Below are 21,681 nucleotides of genomic sequence, written 5' to 3' on the forward strand. Positions count from 1 at the left end.
GTCAGACTCCAAATGAAATATCGTTGTACACAGTTGTATTGATATTTACACGCAGTATTAACATTGATGTCTATTTTTACAATGCTGAATGGTACTGAAAAAATAATAATCAAATTCAGCGAATAACTCGCGAGCTTTACAATTTATATACCTACCTAATTCAAATGACCTATGACCAGACAAGATCGATCGTCTCATAATAATACTAAACGTGAATTTAGTTGACTGGAGAGTGGAGACCAATGCTCCATGCGAATGAGGCTCTCGAAGTCCCGAAAGAACAGCAGGACTTTCGAATGTGTTCCAAATTTGAATGAAATGGTCGCGTTTAAAATCATATTAAAATTGTTCACTTCTATTTATGATTTGTACTAAAATGCAATTGTATTCATAGGTTGTACAAAGTGGTCAATAGTCAATACCAACCACTCCATGGCGACAACGATGCCACGGTTCGTTAAAACTTTGTGGTACGTCTGAAAGGACCCTTAGGAAAAACTTCGCAACAGATATTTTGTCACTGTCTGTTTTTGTATCAAGAATTGTTATTATTTTTGGATGGCAGAGCCTTACATCATCATCATCGCAACCATCGCCGGCCCACTACGGAGCACGGGTCTTCTCTCAGAGTGAAAAGAGTTTTGACTACAGTCCACTATGCTGATCAAGTGTGGATTAATAGATGTCATACACCTTTGAGAACTTTATGGAGAACTCTCAGGCATGCAGTTATCCCACTATGTTGATATTTAGGTATTTGCTGTATATTGTGTTCGTTTGAAGCAAATAAATATATCTCAAAAAAAAAAAAATAGAGGTGCAAGTGAGGGCTGAAAGAAAGAAATTGATCAAGTGTGAGTCGGACTCACACACGAAGTATTCCGTACCATCGTACAAGTTTTAATTTTTTTAATTTTCATGGCAGCCACTTTAAAACTTTTATTATTGGTTGTTATAACGGCAATAGAAGTACATATTTTGTGAAAATTTCCTTTCTCTACCTATTACGGTTCATGAGGTACAGCCCGCTAGCAGACAGACGGACGGACAACGGAGGCGTAGTAATAGGGTTCCGTTGGCACCCTTCAGATACGGAACCCGAACAAAACACTTATAAGGTGTGGACTTGACAGACGATAGTTCACTATTTACGAATATCGTTTGGCATCTATGACCAATGCATAAATCTTACCGACTCGAAACTGCTGAATGCACTGGAATTGAAACTTTTGAACTTTTGGGAGATTTATGTTGTGGTCGAAATGTTTCGACTTATTTTCGGTTTAGATTTCGAGTTTCTCAAAGAACTGGCATGTACGCTAATATACCGAGAACTCGAAATACTTAATAATATAGCCTGTACAAGTTCTAATTCTAACAATATTATAAATATAAGTAAAAGTTTTTTTCTTTCTCTCTAATTACTACGTAGGTTTTATTCCGGAAAGAGACATGGACGTGTAACGTAAGTAAATGAATTTAATAACCAGTAAGGATATGTAAGACAAGTGTAAATTAAAAATTTATAACACCCCCGACAAGTGAAGGTTACAGTAGATAGAAAAGACCTGATAACTTTCAAACAGCAGAACCGATTTTCTTGGATTATAGCTAAGAACACTCTCGATCAAGCCACCTTTCAAACAAAAAAACTAAATAAAAATCAGTTTCTTAGTTTAGGAGCTACGATGCCACAGACAGATACACTGATAGACACGTCAAACTTATAACACCCCTCTTTTTGGGTCGGGGGTTAAAAATTATTAAATACTTAAATCACAAACTTATTGTTCAGTGTTAGTAGGTTGGGAAACCTCTCCACGCGAGTTCAACTCGCATTTATCTGGATAGAAAACAAGAGAAAATTAGATTCAGATCATGTAGAATCTGAAACCTGAAACCTACTGTCAATCATATTTTCGAGCCACCGAATCATACCTACCTATAATACTAGGTGTATTCGAAATTCCAACCAACACGAATGGGTATTGGCATCAAATATGTACGAGTACGAATCGAAAGAGAGAACCACTCGTATGAATGTTCCGGGTACAATCTAACTGGAATGGAATTCGAAGGGGCTATTGCGCAATCAACATTTTAGAGAAGTAAGAAGTAAAAACCGGCCAAGTGCGAGTCAGACTCGCGCATCGTAATTGAGACTCGCGACTCGATTAATAATAGTATATATTTTTTTTTTGAGTTTTTTTTTTCTTCTTTATTTATTTAAGGGCTTTTATACCTTTTATATGTACATGTCAGCCCTATTATAATCTAATTAAATATAACAATACAACAAAATTCTTAACCTAACAAAATAAACAAACTATGTATTTACATTAATACAGTGCAATAAATTCAAAGTCTTTCTCACTACCCATAATTTGATTTAGTAAGCTGCAGCCATGTGCAGATGTCATTATCCCCAAACCAAACCGAAATATACTTCATAATCTCCTCAATAATAAAACCAATGAATGCTTTAATGAATGATTTGAGTTTTATTTAAAAAAAACCTGTCAAGGGCGAGTGCGTATAGTGCGCCTCTGACGCATTTCAGCGAGAAGCTACTTGTTTACCTTTTAAGTAAGTTAAAGAAAAATAGATTATAAGTAATGCAGTATGCATTGCAATTGCAATAGCTATCGACTACAAAGAAGAATCAGGCCGATTGCGATTGATATTGCATTCCGCAATAAACTCGATCGAATTGTAACTAAAATAGAAACAAGCAAAAGCTTCACCAAAAGATTTTTTGGTTAAAGCCTTACTTTTTGTTTGGGATTTGGACCTGCGGCAAAGATATACATACGGATATCTATGCTATACAATGTCCATTGTCCATCTATGCTATATTCACATAAAAGTTAATCTTTGACTGCAGTCTAAGGTGTTCTGGTGTTTAGTAATGAAATGTGGATGGGTTTGTTAGTGATGGTGTTGTGTAGTAATGTGGGCGCTGAAAATCTGTTCAAGGATTATTATCAGCTCTTTTATTATTCAACTAGCCGATGCCCGCGACTTCGCCCGCGTGGATTTAGGTTTTTCGAAATCCCGTTGAAACTCTTTGATTTTCCGGGATAAAAAGTAGCCTATGTGCTAATCCAGGATATTATCTATCTCCAATCCAAATTTCAGCCAAATCCGTCTGGTAGTTTTTGCGTGAAGGAGTAAAAAACATACACACACACACATACAAACTTTCGCCTTTATAATATTAGTGTGATAATATTAGTGTGATGTGATGATTGTTTCTTAGATCAGCATGTCAGTTATATAAATTTGAAAATTGTAAAACAACTTGAAATTGTCTTTATACCTACAATGTAAACTTCCACGCTAATTTTCGCCAATTCGACCGCGCGCGGTTTTGTGTTGTATTTTTAAACTTTCCACGGGAAGTGCCCAATAGGTTTTTTGACAGACCTACAGACAACAAAGTGATCTTATAAGGGTTCCGGTTTTCCTTTTGAGGAACGGAACCCTAATAATATCTACCAAAAAAAAATTAAATGTAACTTTTTAAATATTGAACCAATTTCCAAGCAAGATGGAGAAAAAGTAGTTAAAGTAGATTTTTACTTTATAACTACTTTTTCTCCAATCAAATAACTGAACTCCCTATATAATATTCAGCGTGCATTCAAATATAATTCGATTCAAACGTTCCTAGCATTAACAATACACAATAGCTCGGAATGAGGTTAAAGCGCATACATTATACTTTTAACAACGAACTGCATCGCTCTGTACGCGGTGTGTCGGCGAACCGCAATTCCACTACCTAATAGTTATCGGTTAAATGTACCGCTCAGCGATTTTGCTTCCGATTTGTGCTGAATTTTTAATAAATAAAAATAAAATGGGTATTTAGCAAGATGCAGGTAAAACTGTGCCGTTAGCTCGAACGTTTAACGAAGCCTGTGTAGTGTGTCCTAGTCTTTTAGGCAGATTTTCTATCGAAAAATGACGCTAATATATATATACATTTTTTGGTCATTACTAGATGATGCCCGCGACTTCGTCCGCGTGGATTTAGATTTTTAAAAATCCCGTGAGAACTCTTTGATTTTCCGGGATAAAAGTTGCCTTTGTCAGATTCCGGGATGCAAGCTACCTCTTAACCTTTCATATAAATCGGTTAAATAGGCCTTTAAGAATCCCGTAGGAACTCTTTGATTTTCCGGGACACAAAGTAGCCTATGTCCTTCCCCGGGATATAAGCTAGCTCTGTACCTTTCACGAAAATCGGTTAAACTGTTGGGCCGTGAAAAGGTAGCAGACAGACAGACACACTTTCGAATTTATAATATTAGTATGGAAGTATGGATAGGCAAGCGCTTGACTTCAACCACACCTGATGGAAAGTGATGATATGGCCTAAGATGGGACGCGTTTACCTAGAAGATGTCTATTCACACTTGTTTTAAAGACATCCGGATTGTAATTGGTAGGAAACACAGATCGCGGAAGAATAGGTATCATGCGTATGAGGAAAGATGACGCACAAAGTTTCGTCCTTGTAGATGGTTACAACCCTCAGTAATGGTTATAAAGATGCAGTGAGGACGTTGAGAATGATGGCTGCTAATGTTTCTAACAGTGTTACACTAAGCCAAATCCATTAACAGTTTACATCTGAAATGCTGAAATTATCTATGTGAATTTCCGTGATATTAATCCACTAAAGCCAGACAAATTGATATTCAAACAGTATTATAGTTAGGCTGCTTTTCCACCAGAGATGTGCTATGCAGCTTTGACTATGTGACTGTTTCCACTAATATGCTAAGCGCGGGTGTAGTGACCGTGTAAGATGAGCTATTCAGAGGTAGCTGCGCGACTCGAGCTAAGCGATGCATCGATGGTAGGTAGACCAGAGACTCATTGGCGTGCATATGGTCCGAAGCCAAGGTAAAGAAAGGTATGCATTAGTTAGGAACTTAATGCTAGGGTTTCATTGACCTCCACAGAAGACTGTGGGTGACACCTATAATAACGAAAAGGTATTTATTTAGTGGGCTATGCCCTATTATGAGTCACTAGCCGATGCCCGCGACTTCGCCCGCGTGGATTTAGGTTTTTCAAAATACCGTGGGAACTCTTTCATTTTCCGGGATAAAAAGTAGCCTATGTGTTAATCCAGGATATTATCTATATCCATTCCAAATTTCAGCCAAATCCGTCTGGTAGTTTTTGCGTGAAGGAGTAACAAACATACACACACACACACATACAAAGTTTCGCCTTTATAATATTAGTGTGATTAATTACACATGCTTTTCGTGGTAGTACCTAAATCTCTGGTGGAAATTCAGCCTAACGTTCAAAGCGCTATTGAATAAAAGATCAATTTAGTATCATTAACGATATTATTTCTAATGCACATCCGCGGGCGAATTGAACAAAGCGGGATAAATTTAACAGGAAACTATTTGTGGAATTGTGGTACGCCATTTTATGTTACGGACAAAGTCTGCATGTGAAATGGGAAGTTAGTTTCGCTCGCGATGTATAAATCTGTCTAATAAAACTGCCGAATCTAACGGCTGGGTAACATCACGAAGCTTCGAAATGTTTTCTCGTACTTAATTCCTCAGTACTAGAAGACCAACGTCTTCGAACAGTGCGTGTTTCCAGTGATGACATTGGGAATATGGGTCTGAGACATGGTCACCAACTATGGGCCTCATTAGAAAGCTCAGACTTCAGAGTTACTCAAGTCAAGAGTCTTTCTTCGTGATCAAATCAGAAATGAGGAGGACCGTAGGAGAACTAGAGTAACTAGCATAGCTCAACGAGTCGCGAAACTAAAGTGATAATGGGCAGGGCACATACCTATTTCGAAAAACTGAAAGACATAATTAGGGTCCCAATGTGCTGCAATGGCGACCTCACACCGAAAGGCAGACCTAGTGTTGGGACACCCGCCACTAGGACAGATGATATCAAACGAGTCGCAGGGAGCCGCTGGATTCAGGCAGCGCAAGACCGTGGGTATGGAAATCCCTAAAGAGACCTACGAGTATGTCCAGTCGTGGACGTCTATCGCTTGACGATGATGATGATAAATAAAGCACCCATTAGCCGTTTCTCTAGCGCTGCAAATATTTATATGGGTGGCAATAATCACTTAACATCAGGTGACCTGCCTACTCGTTTGCTTGCTATTATATACTTAGGTATATATGTACTTATTTAAAAAAAACTGGATGTAAAAACATAGCCTAGTGGTTAAGACGCCCGCGTCCTCGTGAGGTCGGGGGTTCGATCCCGGGCACGCACTTTTAACTTTTCGGAGTTATATGCGTTTTAAGCAATTAAATATCACTTGCTTTAACGGCGAAGGAAAAGCATAGTGAGGGATAGGTACCTGAGAGTTCTGCATAATGTTTTCAAATGCGTGTGAAGTTTGCCAATCTGCACTTGGCTTGGCACTTGGCGGTCAGTGGCTAAATCCATCTCATTCTGAGAGGAGAGCCGTGCTCTGTAGTGAACTGACGATGCGTTGATGATGATGGTGAACTGTTAAACAACTTCACTGCACTTTTTCTTTCTTTTTCTCTTTATTGTTACAACTTTCTGGTACAGACAAAAATTAAAATTTAAAATAAAACAGTATAAAGTTTAATTAACACAGAAGAAGTAAGACAGGATGTAGAAGAAAAGGAATTACATACTCAAGGAAACATCTTGTAACAACATTTTCTCTGTTAGAAAATTTCCTATTTTCTCTCAGCTTTATCTAAACAAGGTGGTAACAAAAACCGTCGTTGGCACACTTGAGGAAATTTAAATTTATACGAGCCTTGTTCCTGAAGGTAATTACCGGCTGCACACTTGAGTGCAATGTGAGTAGTGGCGCTGGCTCTACGCCAGAATCTGGCATCTCATCCATCGAGTGACACGCGTGGGAGTAGACCACAAGTTATACGAGCCTTGTTCCTGAAGGCAATTAGCGGCTGCACACTTGAGTGCAATGTAAGTGGCGCTGGTTCTACGCCAGAATCTGGCATCTCATCCATAGAGTGACACGCGTGGGAGTAGACCACAAGTTATACGAGCCTTGTTCCTGAAGGCAATTAGCGGCTGCACACTTGAGTGCAATGTAAGTGGCGCTGGTTCTACGCCAGAATCTGGCATCTCATCCATAGAGTGACACGCGTGGGAGTAGACCACAAGTTATACGAGCCTTGTTCCTGAAGGCAATTAGCGGCTGCACACTTGAGTGCAATGTAAGTGGCGCTGGTTCTACGCCAGAATCTGGCATCTCATCCATCGAATGACACGCGTGGGAGTAGACCACAAGTTATACGAGCCTTGTTCCTGAAGGCAATTAGCGGCTGCACACTTGAGTGCAATGTAAGTGGCGCTGGTTCTACGCCAGAATCTGGCATCTCATCCATCGAGTGACACGCGTGGGAGTAGACCACAAGTTATACGAGCCTTGTTCCTGAAGGCAATTAGCGGCTGCACACTTGAGTGCAATGTAAGTGGCGCTGGTTCTACGCCAGAATCTGGCATCTCATCCATCGAATGACACGCGTGGGAGTAGACCACAAGTTATACGAGCCTTGTTCCTGAAGGCAATTAGCGGCTGCACACTTGAGTGCAATGTAAGTGGCGCTGGTTCTACGCCAGAATCTGGCATCTCATCCATAGAGTGACACGCGTGGGAGTAGACCACAAGTTATACGAGCCTTGTTCCTGAAGGCAATTAGCGGCTGCACACTTGAGTGCAATGTAAGTGGCGCTGGTTCTACGCCAGAATCTGGCATCTCATCCATCGAATGACACGCGTGGGAGTAGACCACAAGTTATACGAGCCTTGTTCCTGAAGGTAATTAGCGGCTGCACACTTGAGTGCAATGTAAGTGGCGCTGGTTCTACGCCAGAATCTGGCATCTCATCCATAGAGTGACACGCGTGGGAGTAGACCACAAGTTATACGAGCCTTGTTCCTGAAGGCAATTAGCGGCTGCACACTTGAGTGCAATGTAAGTGGCGCTGGTTCTACGCCAGAATCTGGCATCTCATCCATCGAGTGACACGCGTGGGAGTAGACCACAAGTTATACGAGCCTTGTTCCCGAATTCAATTACCGGCTACACACTTAAGTGCAATGTAAGTGGCGCTGGTTCTACGCCAGAATCTGGCATCTCATCCATCGAGTGACACGCGTGGGAGTAGACCACAAGTTATACGAGCCTTGTTCCCGAATTCAATTACCGGCTACACACTTAAGTGCAATGTAAGTGGCGCTGGTTCTACGCCAGAATCTGGCATCTCATCCATCGAGTGACACGCGTAGGAGTAGACCACAAGTTATACGGGCCTTGTTCCTGAAGGTAATTACCGGCTGCACACTTGAGTGCAATGTGAGTAGTGGCGCTGGCTCTACGCCAGAATCTGGCATCTCATCCATCGAATGACACGCGTGCGAGTAGACACAAATATCTATCATTTCTTCTTAGTCTGTCTCATATCACTCTTTATTCAATGTCATCATCATCATCAATCTATAGCCGGGTCACTACTGAACCGTCTCCTCTCAGAAGAAATACTTAGAAGGATTAAGCAATAGTCGAGTCAAAGTCGAAAGCATTTACTCAAAATAGATACGATTGACGCTTTTTGATTTTGAATTTTACTGTAGAAATTATATAGTAAAACTAGCTTTTGCTCGGTGCGCGAGCTGCTAAAGCAGCTCGCGTGACGTGGTAAGGTTAACTTTATTACATAAAACCAAATTGATTTATTAAGATACATAATTCACCCCGAAAAAACCCATAAAATGACAGGCATTTCTATTTTTTGTAGAAAAAGTAAGTCCGCCATCTTGGATTTGAAAATAAATGTCATTATCAAGATCAGCACCCTGGAAAACCCTGAACACGACATCCATATTATTTTTTGTAGATTAGGATAATAATTTAGTAGGGTGCGTGGGTGCGCGGACCACTAAAGTGGTCCGCGAGCATGCAGAGTTTGTTTCATCGAGTAGACCTTCGGACCCTGATCATCTTTTGCCAAGAAACCACTCTTCCATCTTTTATAGCCTCCGAGATAGACACCGACGAAATTTGTACGGCGGCCATCTTGTTTTTCCAAAATTTTCCACTTTTTCTATTAATCGTTTACTACATTCTTCAAAGATTGCGAGTTTCAACGAAATCGGTTGGAAAACAAAAGAGTTGCAAAAATCACGTCGGTCGCCATCTTGTTTTTCTGAAATGTCATAATTTTTCCCTACTCGCCTCCCCCACCCGAACACATCTCCCCTACATTATTGTATCGTTTTCTGTCTCCTTCTAGGAGAATGAGACATTGAATATTCGCCATACAAAATGTATGGGAAAATAAATTCCGCCATTTTGAATTTTTTTTCTATTCATCGAGTAGACCTTCGGATCTTGATTCTCTTTTGCCACGAAACCACACTTCCATCTTTTATACCCTCCGAGCTGGACACCGGTGAAATTTGTATGGCGGCCATCTTTTCTTCGCCATTTTGAATTTTTTTTCAGCTTTTTGGCAATTGGATGACGTCATGAATGACATTTGCTCGAGCACCCCCCACCTATCTTCAATACCTTAAGCGGACCCTTCACCCGTCTCCGATATCCTCAATCATCAGCTTTCTCCATAATTTTGGCTTACTAAGTTTTTGTTTTCTATATAACACCATCAGTGAAAAAAAAATTTTTCATACAAAATTTTACAGGAGTTTCTTAGTTGAAAATCTCGAAAATCTCCCCAAAACTGGCAACACCGGTTGCATATCTCCATACTGCCAGCCGAGATACACAATCGATTCATACATACTGACTTTCCAAAATGTTGCCAACTGCCTCAAAAACGTGATCAAAATTTCGAAAAATTAAAAAAAATACAAAATGGCCGCCAACTCGTTTCACAGAAAGATTTTACACGGTTTCATAATTTTCCTATTAACTACAGGATATACCGCGCCCGATGACGTTTCAATCTTTCCTCTCGCTCGCACCCACGCGAAAGGGGATACCGTGAAAAAGACCGTGTCGAAAATCACTTTTACTTTGATAAATTCCAGTGTTGCCAGTCTCCGGTGTTAAAAATACCCAAATGTCATTTGTACGAGCAAAACACGTAATCACTCATACTCGGATTTTGCTAAAAGTGCGTATTTCGATTTTTTACAATTTCCCGAAAATCTTGAAATTTCCCTAAAAATGGGGTAATTTTTTCCCACCGATCTATACCCCGAGTCTATACGTATAATCGCTTGAAAGAAGCCGAATCGCTCCGATGTTGCCAACTTTGAGATATTTAACTTTTAAAATTGCGTTTTTTCGTACCTCGAACAAAACGGCCGCCATGACAGTCGCCATCTTGAATTTTTAAAAACCACTCCCGTTCTGTCAAAATACAGGATAATCATGGGCGAAACAAAAAATAAATAATTATCCTCGATCACTCCGTATCGGATCTGTGGCGCCGCGGTTCGGGGTCGAAAAATCAAAAATTTTAAAACGCTACGGCTCGGCCGCCATCTTGTTTTTCCAATTTTTTTCACATATTCTCTTAACCGTTTACTACATTCTTTGATAATTGCGAGTTTGAACGGAGTCCCTTAAAAAACAAAGGAGCTGCAAAAATCACATCGGCCGCCATCTTGTTTTTCCGAAATGTCATAATTTTTCCCCAGAGGGTTTTGGAAACCAAACACAACTCCCCTACATCATTATATCATTTTCCGTCTCCTTCTAGGAGAACAATTATGTCAATGAGTCAGTGAGTGGTAATCGAGCTATATATAGTATAACTAGTTTTTGCTCGGTGCGCGAGCTGCTAAAGCAGCTCACGTGACGTGGTTAGGTTTTATTTTATTATATTTAACCAAATTTATTTATTGAGATACATAATTCACCCCGAAAACCCCATGAAACGACACCCATTTCTATTTTTAGTAGAAAATGTAAGTCCGCCATCTTGAATTTGAAAATGAATGTCATCATCAAAATCAGCACCCTGGAAAACCCTGACAACGACATCCATTTCATTTTTTGTAAAAACGGGGTAGTTGAGGTTAATAAAGTAGGGTGCGTGGGTGCGCAGACCACTAAAGTGGTCCGCGAGCATGCAAAGTTTGTTCCACCGAGTAGACCTTCGGACCCTGATCATCTTTTGCCAAGAAACCACTCTTGCATCTTTTATAGCCTCCGAGATAGACACCGACGAAATTTTTACGGCGGCCATCTTGTTTTTCAAAATTTTCCACTTTTTCTATTAATCATTTACTACATTCTTCAAAGATTGTGAGTTTGAGCGAAATCGGTTGGAAAACAAAAGAGTTACAAAAATCATATAGGCCGCCATCTTGTTTTATTGAAATGTCATAATTTTTCCCGACTCCCATCCCGCACCCAAACATATCTTCCAAACATCATCGTATCGTTTCTTGTCTCTTTCTAGGAGAATGAGGCATTCAATATTCGCCATACAAAATGTATGGAAAATTAAATTCCGCCATTTTGAATTTTTTTTCTATTTATCGAGTAAACCTTTGAATCCTAATCCTCTTTTGCCAAGAAACCGCACCTCCATCTTTTATACCCTCCGAGCTGGACGCCGGCGAAATTTGTATGGCGGCCATCTTTTTTTCGCCATTTTGAAGTTTTTTTCAGCTTTTTGGCAATTGGATGACGTCATGAATGACATTTGCTCGAGCACCCCCCACCTATCTTCAATACCTTAAGCGGGCCCTTCACCCGTCTCCGATATCCTCAATCATCAGCTCTCTCCATAATTTTGGCTTACTAAGTTTTTGTTTTCTATACGACACCATCAGTGAAAAAAAAATTTTTCATACAAAATTTTACAAGAGTTTCTTAGTTAAAAATCTCGAAAATCTCCCCAAAAGTGGCAACACCGGTTGCATATCTCCATACTGCCAGCCGAGATACACAATCGATTCATACATATTGACTTTCCAAAATGTTGCCAACTGCCTCAAAAACGTGATCGAAATTTCGAAAAATTAAAAAAAATACAAAATGGCCGCCAGCTCGTTTCACAGAAAGATTTTACACGGTTTCATATTTTTCCTATTAACTACAGGATATACCGGTCCTGATGACGTTTCAATCTTTCCTCTCGCTCGCACCCACGCGAAAGGGGATACCGTGAAAAAGACCGTGTCAAAAATCACTTTTACTTTGATAAATTCCAGTGTTGCCAGTCTCCGGTGACAAAAATACCCAAATGTCATTTGTACGAGCAAAACACGTAATCACTCATACTCGAATTTTGCTAAAAGTGCGTATTTCGATTTTTTACAATTTCCCGAAAATCTCGAAATTTCCCGAAAAATGGGGTAATTTTTTTCCTCCAATCTATACCTCGAGCGTGTACGTACAACGGCTTGATAGAAACCGAATCGCTCCGATGTTGCTAACATTGAGATATTTAACTTTTAAAATTGCGTTTTTTCGTACCTCGAACAAAACGGCCGCCATGACAGTCGCCATCTTGAATTTTTAAAAACCACTCTCGTTCTGTCAAAATACAGGATAATCGTGGGCGAAACCAGAAAAAATAATTATCCTCGATTACCCCGTTTCGGATCTGTGGCACCGCGGTTCGGGGTCGAAAAATCAAAATTTTGAAGACGCTACGGCTCGGCCGCCATCTTGTTTTTCCAATTTTTTCTACTTTTTTTATTAATCATTTACTACTTTCTTCAAAGTTTGCAAAACTCAACAAAATCGGTTGGAAAACAACGGAGCTGCAAAAATCACATCGGCCGCCATCTTGTTTTTCTGAAATGTCATAATTTTTCCCCAGAGGGTTCGCGAATCCGACCACATCTCCCCTACATCACTATATCATTTTCCTTCTCTTTCTAGGAGAACAATTATGTCAATGAGTGAGTGAGTGAGTGAGTGGTAATTGAGCTATATATAGTATAACTAGTGTTTTGCTCGGTGCGCGAGCTGCTAAAGCAGCTCGCGTGACGTGGTAAGGTTAATTTTATTATATAAAACTAAATTGATTTATTAAGATACAAAATTCACCCCGAAAACACCATAAAACGGCACCCACATCGATTTTTTTCTTAAAAAATGCATGTCCGCCATCTTGGAATTCAAAATAAATGTCGTTATCAAAATCAGCACCCTGGAAAACTCTGAAAACGACATCCATATCATTTTTTGTAAAAACGGGGTAGTTGAGGTTAATAAAGTAGGGTGCGTGGGTGCGCGGACCACTAAAGTGGTCCGCGAGCATGCAGAGTTTGTTCCACCGAGTAGACCTTCGGACCCTGATCATCTTTTGCCAAGAAACCACTCTTCCATCTTTTATAGCCTCCGAGATAGACACCGACGAAATTTGTACGGCGGCCATCTTGTTTTTCCAAAATTTTCCACTTTTTCTATTAATTGTTTACTACATTCTTCAAAGATTGCGAGTTTCAACGAAATCGGTTGGAAAACAAAAGAGTTGCAAAAATCACGTCGGTCGCCATCTTGTTTTTCTGAAATGTCATAATTTTTCCCTACTCATATCGCGCATCCGAACATATCTCCCATACATCAATGTATCGTTTTCTGTCTCTTTCTAGGAGAATGAGGTATTCAATATTCACCATACAAAATGTATGGAAAATTAAATTCCGCCATTTTGAATTTTTTTTCTATTCATCGAGTAAACCTTTGGATCCTGATCCTCTTTTGCCACGAAACCGCACCTCTATCTTTTATACCCTCCGAGCTGGACGCCGGCGAAATTTGTATGGCGGCCATCTTTTTTTCGCCATTTTGAATTTTTTTTCAGCTTTTTGGCAATTGGATGACGTCAAGAATGACATTTGCTCGAGCACCCCCCACCTATCTTCAATACCTTAAGCGGACCCTTCACCCGTCTCCGAAATCCTCAATCATCAGCTGTCTCCATAATTTTGGCTTACTAAGTTTTTGTTTTCTATACGACACCATCAGTGAAAAAAAAAATTTTCATACAAAATTTTACAGGAGTTTCTTAGTTGAAAATCTCGAAAATCTCCCCAAAACTGGCAACACCGGTTGCATATCTCTATACTGCCAGCCGAGATACACAATCGATTCATACATATTGACTTTCCAAAATGTTGCCAACTGCCTCAAAAACTTGATCAAAATTTCGAAAAGTTAAAAAAAATACAAAATGGCCGCCAGCTCGTTTCACAGAAAGATTTTACACGGTTTTATAATTTTCCTATTAACTACAGGATATACCGCTCCCGATGACGTTTCAATCTTGCCTCTCGCTCGCACCCACGCGAAAGGGGATACCGTGAAAAAGACCGTGTCGAAAATCACTTTTACTTTGATAAATTCCAGTGTTGCCAGTCTCTGGTAACAAAAGTACCTAAATGTCATTTGCACGAGCAAAACACATAATCGCTCATACTCGGATTTTGCGAAAAGTCCGTATTTCGATTTTTTACAATTTCCCGAAAATCTTGAAATTTCCCTAAAAATGGGGTAATTTTTTTCCTCCAATCTATACCTCGAGCCTATACGTACAATCGCTTCATGGAAACCAAAACGGTCCGATGTTGCCAACTTTGAGATATTTAACTTTTAAAATTGCGTTTTTTCGTACCTCTAACATAATGGCCGCCACGACAGCCGCCATCTTGAATTTTTAAAAATTACTCCCATTTTGTCAAAATAGAGGATAATCGTCGGCGAAACCAAAAAAAAATATTATCCTCGATTACCCCGTCTCGGATCTGTGGCGCCTCGGTTCGTGGTCGAAAAATCAAAATTTTCAAAACGCTGCGGCTCGGCCGCCATCTTGTTTTTCCAATTTTTTCTACATTTTCTATTAACCGTTTACTACTTTCTTTAAAGATTGCAAAACTCAACGAAATCGGTTGGAAAACAACGGAGCTGCAAAAATCATCTCGGCCGCCATCTTGTTTTTCTGAAATGTCATAATTTTTCCCCAGAGGGTTCCCGAAACCGAACACAATTCCCCTACATCATTATATCATTTTCCGTCTCTTTCTAGGAGAACAATTATGTCAATGAGTCAGTCAGTGAGTCAGTGGTAATCGAGCTATATATAGTATAACTAGTTTTTGCTCGGTGCGCGAGCTGCTAAAGCAGCTCACGTGACGTGGTAAGGTTAACTTTATTATATAAAACAAATTGATTTATTAAGATACATAATTCACCCCGAAAAACCCCATAAAATGACAGGCATTTCTATTTTTTGTAGAAAATGTAAGTCCGCCATCTTGGATTTGAAAATAAATGTCATTATCAAAATCAGCACCCTGGAAAACCCTGAAAATGACATCCATATTATTTTTTGTAGATTAGGATAATAATTTAGTAGGGTGCGTGGGTGCGCGGACCACTAAAGTGGTCCGCGAGCATGCAGAGATTCTTTCACCGGGAAGACCTTCTGATCCTGATCATCTTTTTCCAAGAAACGACTTTTCCATCTTTTATAGCCTCCGAGATAGACACCGACGAAATTTGTACAGCGGCCATCTTGTTTTTCCAAATTATTCCAATTTTTCTATCAATCGTTTACAACACTCTTCAAAGATTGCGAGTTTCAACGAAATCGGTTGGAAAACAAAAGAGTTGCAAAAATCATATAGGCCGCCATCTTGTTTTCTGAAATGTCATAATTTTCCCCTACTCATGTCGTGCACTTGAACATATCTCCCCTACATTATCGTATCGTTTTCCGTCTCTTTCTAGGAGAATGAGGCATTCAATATTCGCCATACAAAATGTATGGAAAAATAAATTCCGCCAATTTGATTTTTTTTTCTATTCATCGAGTAGACCTTCGGACCCTGATCATTTCTTGCCTTGAAACCACACTTCCATCTTTTATACCCTCCGAGCTGGACACCGGCGAAATTTGTATGGCGGCCATCTTTTCTTCGCCATTTTGAATTTTTTTCCAGCTTTTTGGCAATTGGATGACGTCATGAATGACATTTGCTCGAGCACCCCCCACCTATCTTCAATACCTTAAGCGGGCCCTTCACGCGTTTCCGATATCCTCAATCATCAGCTCTCTCCATAATTTTGGCTTACTAAGTTTTTGTTTTCTATCTGACACCATCAGTGAAAAAAAATATTTTCATACAAAATTTTACAGGAGTTTTTTAGTTGAAAATCTCGAAAATCTCCCCTAAAGTGGCAACACCGGTTACATATCTCCATACTGCCAGCCGAGATACACAATCGATTCGTACATATCGATTTTCCAAAATGTTGCCAACTGCCTCAAAAACGTGGTCAAAATTTCGAAAAATAAAAAAAAATACAAAATGGCCGCCAACTCCTTTCACAGAAAGATTTTACACGGTTTCATAATTTTCCTATTAACTACAGGATATACCGCGCCCGATGACGTTTCAATCTTTCCTCTCGCTTGCACCCACGCGAAAGGGGATACCGTGAAAAAGACCGTGTCGAAAATCACTTTTACTTTGATAAATTCCAGTGTTGCCAGTCTCCGGTGACAAAAATACCCAAATGTCATTTGTACGAGCAAAACACGTAATTACTCATACTCGGATTTTGCTAAAAGTGCGTATTTCGATTTTTTACAATTTCCCGAAAATCTTGAAATTTCCCTAAAAATGGGGTAATTTTTTCCCACCGATCTATACCTCGAGTCTATACGTACAACCGCTTCATAGAAGCCGAATCGCTCCGATGTTGCCAACTTTGAGATATTTAACTTTTAAAATTGCGTTTTTTCGTACCTCGAACAAAACGGCCGCCATGACAGCCGCCATCTTGAATTTTTTAAAACCACTCCCGTTCTGTCAAAATACAGGATAATCGTGGGCGAAACACGAAAAAATAGTTATCCTCGACTACCCCGTCTTGGATCTGTGGCGCCGCGGTTCGGGGTCGAAAATTCAAAATTTTCAAAACGCTACGGTTCGGCCGCCATCTTGTTTTTCCAATTTTTTTCACATTTTCTATTAACCGTTTACTACTTTCTTTAAAGATTGTAAAATTCGATGAAATCGGTTGGAAAACAACGGAGCTGCAAAAATCACATCGGCCGCCATCTTGTTTTTCCGAAATGTCATAATTTTTCCCCAGTCGAATCCCCCATCCGAACACATCTCCCCTACATCACTATATCATTTTCCTTCTCTTTCTAGGAGAACAATTATGTCAATGAGTGAGTCAGTGAGTGGTAATCGAGCTATATATAGTATAACTAGTATTTTGCTCGGTGCGCGAGCTGCTAAAGCAGCTCGCGTGACGTGGTTAGGTTTATGAGTTGTATTAAACCGATTTTTTTTATTAAGATACACAAATTACCCCGAAAACCCCATAAAACGACACTTATATCAATTTTTTTCTTAAAAAGTGCACGCCCGCCATCTTGGATTTAAAAATAAATGTCGTTATCAAAATCAGCACCCTGGAAAACTCTGAAAACAACATCCATATCATTTTTTGTAAAAACGGGGTAGTTGAGGTTAATAAAGTAGGGTGCGTGGGTGCGCGGACCACTAAAGTGGTCCGCGAGCATGCAGAGTTTGTTTCACCGAGTAGACCTTCGGACCCTGATCATCTTTTGCCAAGAAACCACTCTTCCATCTTTTATAGCCTCCGAGATAGACACCGACGAAATTTGTACGGCGGCCATCTTGTTTTTCCAAAATTTTCCACTTTTTCTATTAATCGTTTACTACATTCTTCAAAGATTGCGAGTTTCAACGAAATCGGTTGGAAAACAAAAGAGTCGCAAAAATCATACAGGCCGCCATCTTGTTTTTCTGAAATGTCATAATTTTTGCCCTACTCGCCTCCCCCACCCAAACACATCTCCCCTACATTATTGTATCGTTTTCCGTCTCTTTCTAGGAGAATGAGACATTCAATATTCGCCATACAAAATGTATGTAAAAATAAATTCCGCCATTTTGAATTTTTTTTCTATTAATCGAGTAGACCTTCGGACCCTGATCATCTCTTGCCAAGAAACCACACTTCCATCTTTTATACCCTCCGAGCTGGACGCCGGCAAAATTTGTATGGCGGCCATCTTTTTTTCGCCATTTTGAATTTTTTTTCAGCTTTTTGGCAATTGGATGACGTCATAAATGACATTTGGTCGAGCACCCCCCACCTATCTTCAATACCTTGAGCGGACCCATCACCCGTCTCCGACATCCTCGATCATCAGCTATTTCCAAATTTTTCCTCGATTTTTTTTTTGTTTTCTATACGAAACCATCAGTGGGAAAAAAAATTTCATACAAAATTTTACAGGAGGAGTTTTTGGGGAGAATCTCGAAAATCTCCCCAAATGTGGCAACACTGTTTACATATTTCGATACTGCTGGTTGAGTCACACAATCGATTGATACATGTCGACTTTCCAAAATGTTGCCAACTGCCTCAAAAACGTGATCAAAATTTCGAAAAATTAAAAAAAATACAAAATGGCCGCCAACTCGTTTCACAGAAAGATTTTACACGGTTTCATAATTTTCCTATTAACTACAGGATATACCGCGCCCGATGACGTTTCAATCTTTCCTCTCGCTCGCACCCACGCGAAAGGGGATACCGTGAAAAAGACCGTGTCGAAAATCACTTTTACTTTGATAAATTCCAGTGTTGCCAGCCTCCGGCAGTAAAAATACCCAAATGTCATTTGTACGAGCAAAACACGTAATCACTCATACTTGAGTTTTGCTAAAAGTGCGTATTTCGATTTTTTACAATTTCCCGAAAATCTTGAAATTTCCCTAAAAATGGGGTAATTTTTTCCCACCGATCTATACCTCGAATCTATACGTACAACCGCTTCATAGAAGTCGAATCGCTCCGATGTTGCCAACTTTGAGATATATAACTTTTAAAATTGCATTTTTTCGTACCTCGAACAAAACGGCCGCCATGACAGCCGCCATCTTGAATTTTTTAAAACCACTCCCGTTCTGTCAAAATACAGGATAAACGTGGGCGAAACACGAAAAAATAGTTATCCTCGACTACCCCGTCTTGGATCTGTGGCGCCGCGGTTCGGGGTCGAAAATTCAAAATTTTCAAAACGCTACGGTTCGGCCGCCATCTTGTTTTTCCAATTTTTTTCACATTTTCTATTAACCGTTTACTACTTTCTTCAAAGATTGCAAAACTCAACGAAATCGGTTGGAAAACAACGGAGCTGCAAAAATCACGTCGGCCGCCATCTTGTTTTTCCGAAATGTCATAATTTTTCCCCAGAGGGTTCCCGAAACCGAACACAACTCCCCTACATCATTATATCATTTTCCGTCTCTTTCTAGGAGAACAATTATGTCAATGAGTCAGTCAGTGAGTGGTAATCGAGCTATATATAGTATAATATAATGTTGTGATAGTAATAATTAATTACTTAAACTTAAAACTAAAGCTACAAGAGTTACAAACTCACTCTGATGTGGGCAGAATAAGTCTATCACGCTGGTCAAGTGCGAATTGGCAGTGGATAGTTAGAGGTGGTGCCCAGGATCCAGGCGCCGAACTCCCAAATAGAAAGTCGATTTACGAAGGTTATAATTGCTGACATATACTCCACTGTTATTACGAGTATGTTTACCGAATTCGTGGCATAAAGGAATCAGAATATTTAATCTGTACCAATGTGTGTATGATTTAAACTTTTTTTTTGACCCAGTGGTCTCATGGTCTGACAAAGGCAGGTGCCGCAGGTACCTTCTCCCCTCGAGCTACGGTTGCTTTTGGCTCCATCCGACATTAGCGGAAATAACGTTACCTGTAGCGTAACCTAATATATTTTCTCACTCACATCTACGTGTCGTTCAAACTTTGCTGAAATGAAATATTTTAGTTGCAGAAAATACTTTAGCTAAGGCTTCTTCACAGCATTAGAGCTTTTTATCACATCACACTATATTAATCACACTAATATTATAAAAGTGAAAATTTGTAAGTGTGTGTGTGTGTGTGTGTGTGTATGTTTGTTACTCTTTCACGCAAAAATCACTGGACGGATTTGGCTGAAATTCGGAATGGAGATAGATAGTATCCTGGATTAGCACATAGGCTACTTTTTATCCCGGAAAATCAAAGAGTTCCCACGGGATTTCGAAAAACCTAAATCCACGCGGACGAAGTCGCGGGCGTCAGCTAGTATTCCTTAAACTGAAATGTACTTTTTTGAATAGGTATAAAAAGTCCTAGACTGCAATCTCACCCGGCAGTGAGTGATAATGCAAATTAAGATACAATCTGGCCAATTTGGAAGGTCACTTTAATTTATTACTTATCATTTATTAGTATCACTAAATGATTTTTAATCACGCGGGAACTTTTTGATTTTGCGGGTTAAAAAGTAGCCTATGACCTTCCCCGGGAACAAGCTAACTCCGTCCCTTTCATCGAAATCGCCTAATCTATCTAGGATTAGGCTATTCTTCAAACATGTAAACATTTTGATAGTAAAATGAATGATTTTGATGTCACAGAAGGAAATAATTACGAGAGAGATAGAGAGATAAATAGGAATGAAAAAGTTAATTTAGTTAGTTCAAGCATATTCATTGGAGTTTGCCATAATTTTTCCGCAGGCGTTCATCTCAGGTCCAGACTCTATAGTCGGCGCGGCGAACCTTGATCCCTATGACAGTTCGTGTTAGTGATGGGTCGTGTCTTTGGTCGTATCGATTTTTTTTTTAGACAAATGCGTGGCTTGCATTCATCCACGTTGGTAAACATGTTTTAAAAAATATTATAATGTGCATTTTTAATGTGCATTATGTTGTTGTTGTATTAATTTCAGATTTTTGGCATAGATTAAGTAGGTAAGTAAAACGAAAGTTTCCAACCTTGTTATTTTCTAATAATGTTTAACCCGGTAAACACGTTTTTGCTATATAAGTATATATTTTATCATGAAAATGAATGTTCCCAATTTATTTATTTTGTCTGAAAAAAAATTGTTACTATAACCTACAATAGGCTATAATAATATTATAGGATATTTTTAGATATAGCCACACTATTTGGTCGGTTACTACGACGCGACGCGCGCGATCGCTCTTGCCGATATCGATACTTGCCGCCCTAGTCGATAATGGTCACACGACGTAAGTTTTGCAGGACGTAAACATAAATTCAGATTGAGATAACTTCTTGTAAATGTTAAGAATTGTTAAAAATATCAACGGAATATCATTTCTAATGGTATAAAGCTACGTAAAATTTATAAATGGCATTTTTAGACGCCCCCAATATGATCCCAATTTAATGGTGACGCCACTACAATGTTATATGGTGACATTAGCTGTCAGTGTCATAGGGATCAAGGTTCGCCGCGCCGACTATAGAGTGCCTGAATTTAGGCAATATTTTAGGCATTATTACAGCAGTGAATGTCAAGCATGAGGTAAATTTGATTTTATTAAAATAACCGGCTAAGGCTAGTCGAACTCGCGTATGAAGGGTTCCGCACCATACTTATGATACTTTGACCTCAGAGAGACGCGCGGATCTGTTGCCCGCGCGTCCCTCTGAGGTCAATAAGCTATGGCCAACAATATCCCATGAACAGAAATTGTTAACCTTGTTACCAGGGTACACCGCTCAATCAAACGCTGCTGTTACCCGCAACACTCAGGCACACGGAGAGTACCTGGCTAGTACCCCT

The 21,681-nt window shown here is 39.6% G+C and overlaps 1 long non-coding RNA gene across 1 annotated transcript; it reads left to right on the top strand.

The window, feature by feature from the left end:
• The first annotated feature begins 2,601 nt into the window (after positions 1-2,601).
• On the top strand, positions 2,602-21,432 carry LOC123870729. The gene is made up of 3 exons (XR_006797139.1): positions 2,602-2,612; positions 20,631-21,362; positions 21,421-21,432. It is a non-coding gene; the product is annotated as an uncharacterized LOC123870729 (long non-coding RNA).
• Positions 21,433-21,681: the final 249 nt, after the last annotated feature.

This window comes from Maniola jurtina, chromosome 2 (genome assembly GCF_905333055.1).
Source record: "Maniola jurtina chromosome 2, ilManJurt1.1, whole genome shotgun sequence".
Lineage (NCBI taxonomy): Eukaryota > Metazoa > Arthropoda > Insecta > Lepidoptera > Nymphalidae > Maniola > Maniola jurtina.